Source organism: Dipodomys merriami, unplaced genomic scaffold (genome assembly GCF_024711535.1).
Source record: "Dipodomys merriami isolate MVZ:Mamm:240054 unplaced genomic scaffold, mDipMer1.0.p SCAF_123, whole genome shotgun sequence".
Taxonomy (NCBI): Eukaryota; Metazoa; Chordata; class Mammalia; order Rodentia; family Heteromyidae; genus Dipodomys; species Dipodomys merriami.
The window spans coordinates 3511329-3513777 of record NW_027202527.1 but is presented as its reverse complement, the minus strand read 5'-3'; the positions used below and the strand labels follow the sequence as shown (position 1 = coordinate 3513777).

Sequence of the window (2449 nt, the reverse complement as noted above, 5' to 3'; positions counted from 1 at the left end):
CTCTTAGCCCTTTTCTTACTTTTTTTCTTTACTAAAGGTTCCTGCCCTCCTTTTGCTTTCTCACTCAAGGCTAGTACTATACCACTTGAGCCACCCCTCTACTTCCAGCTTTTTGCTTGCTTATACGAGATAAGAGACTCGTGGATTTTCTTGCCCAGACTAGATTGGCTGTGACATGAGATCCTCAGGTCTTAGCCTCCTTAGGTAGCTAGGATTACAGATGAAATCATGGCAGCCCTAAGATAACTAGGAGCCACCTTTTTGTTGTTGTTGCTGTTCTTGTTGTTTATCAGTCATGGGCCTTGAACTCTGGGCCTCGGCACTGCCCCTCAGTTCTTCTGCTCAAGGATAGTGCTCTCCACTTGAGCCACAGTGCCACTTCTAGTTTTCTAATGGTTTATAGAGATAAGAGTCTCATGGATTTTCTCTCCCAGGCTGGCTTTGAACTGTGATCCTCAATCCTCAGATCTCACCTTCTGGAGTAGCTAGGATTATAGATGTGAGCCACCTCACCCCCCTCCCGCTGTTGTTTTTATATTTAAAATGTTTCAGATTCTATTAGGTAGTAAAACTCTATTTATTATAAACCATTTAGACTGGCATCTAACTTAGACCTAGGATATTCCCTAAGTGGTGGAACACTGATTTTGAATGAACAGGAGGAACTTCCTGTCACCTCTTCATTCTCTTCCAAAGAATATACCTCTGGGCTGGGAGTGTGGCTCAGTGGTAGGAGTGCCTAGCCCTGGGTTCAGTACAAAGGGCAAGCTAATTAAAAGCAGTCTCTTGGGAAGTTGCTCCAGATGTCTTGGAATATTAAGCATGTCTAGTACCTGAGTGAGCAATTTCAATAACTTTGGAGCAAGTTAGAGTTCCTGGAAAGGTTTATAGGGTAGTCTGTAATACAGCCTCCACCCCATCCTTCATACCTCCTAAACATGAGGATGCCTCCTCCCTTTCAACTTAAAGCTGTAATTGGAGCATTTAACTAGATTCTTTTTCTCTTTTATTTCCACTTTCCAATTTTCACTAATTTTTTTTAACTCTAGCTGTGGTTTGCCTAGTGTGTACTAGATCCTGGGTTTGACCCTCAGGCTACATAGATAGTAGGTATAGACAGATAAGCATCTTCTATCTGGTAGGAGAGTAGATAACAAATAAACCACCTTCTCATTTCCAAAATACCTGTGGGACTTTTCCAGTTGGGATCTGTTTTATCAGCTCCTGGCTTGCTGAAAAGTGTTAAATATTCTTTGTTTGATATTCATATATAAGCCACACTACAGTGCCTTTCAATTAGTAAAAGGCAGATTTCAGACAGGAAATTCTAACTAGTTAAGAACAAAAATATAGACGCTGCTTTCTCATCTTCGACCATTGTCTTTAACAGGCTAATGATCATAAATTGAGACATAAGTGAATCTTGCTGGGTTCTGAGACAGTGAAGAGATTTCCCCAGTATTTAAAGATGTTTCATATTACCTATAGAAGACTAAGTTAAAAACCAATTGGAGATGGTATTATTTCCTATCTTGCTGAAAAATTGAACATGACTAAGGCCAATCAGAAAGGGAAAACAATGACAGTATCGTTTAAAGATCATTTTCACTTAACCACAAGCCAGTTTAACTTAAATCAGGATTGTCTAAGAAAAATATTGTCAGCCATTCATGATCTGATGTTGGAGGTCAATTAAGTACGGTACACACTAAAAAGCCATGAGACATTTGTTTTGCAATATGTAAGGCAGTGACTATTACTCATTCATAGTTTTTTTGAGAGAAGCTATCAAGACTGCCCTTTCTCCCTTCTTCTTAATGCCAGCAAAGATCATTTTTATTCCAGGGATGTACTTTTTTGGTATTCTCCAAATACTCCTTAGATGATTCTTTTGTTTATGTTGGCATCTGTGTAAGAGAATCCAGTTGCTTAACCTGTCTCTTGAACAAACAGACCATGGAGATTGGGCCCAGTCTGTGCTTGCCTCCCTAATAAATGGTGGGACATTGGGCACTGGGACTTCTGAACAAAAATCTTCTTGCCTTTCTCAACATCATCCATTTAATTAATTAATTAATTAATTAATTTGTGGGTCATGGGCCTTGAAATCAGGGCCTAGTTGCTGTCTCTGAGGTATTTCTACTCAAGGCTAGGGCTCTATCACTTCTACCACTTTGAGCCACAGTGCCATTTCTGGTTTTCTGGGGATTATTTGGAAATAAGAGTCTCACAGTCTTTCCTGCCCTGCTGGCATTGAATTGTGATCCTCAGATCTGTCTCCTGAGTAGATAGAATTACAGGCGTAAGCCACTGGTGCCAAGCAACATCACCCATTTTAAATTTGCCCTTTTGTTGCAATCATGAGAAAGAAAGCCACTCTAGAGGCTGGATGTCCTACTCTCTAAACCCCACATTGCCTTACTTACTTTGCATTAGTTTCTTTCCATCT

General features: G+C 40.1%; 1 pseudogene; it reads right to left on the bottom strand.

Annotated features, from left to right (window-relative positions):
* Positions 1-1756: 1756 nt before the first annotated feature.
* On the bottom strand, positions 1757-2061 carry LOC138823784 (cytochrome c-like; annotated as a pseudogene).
* Positions 2062-2449: the final 388 nt, after the last annotated feature.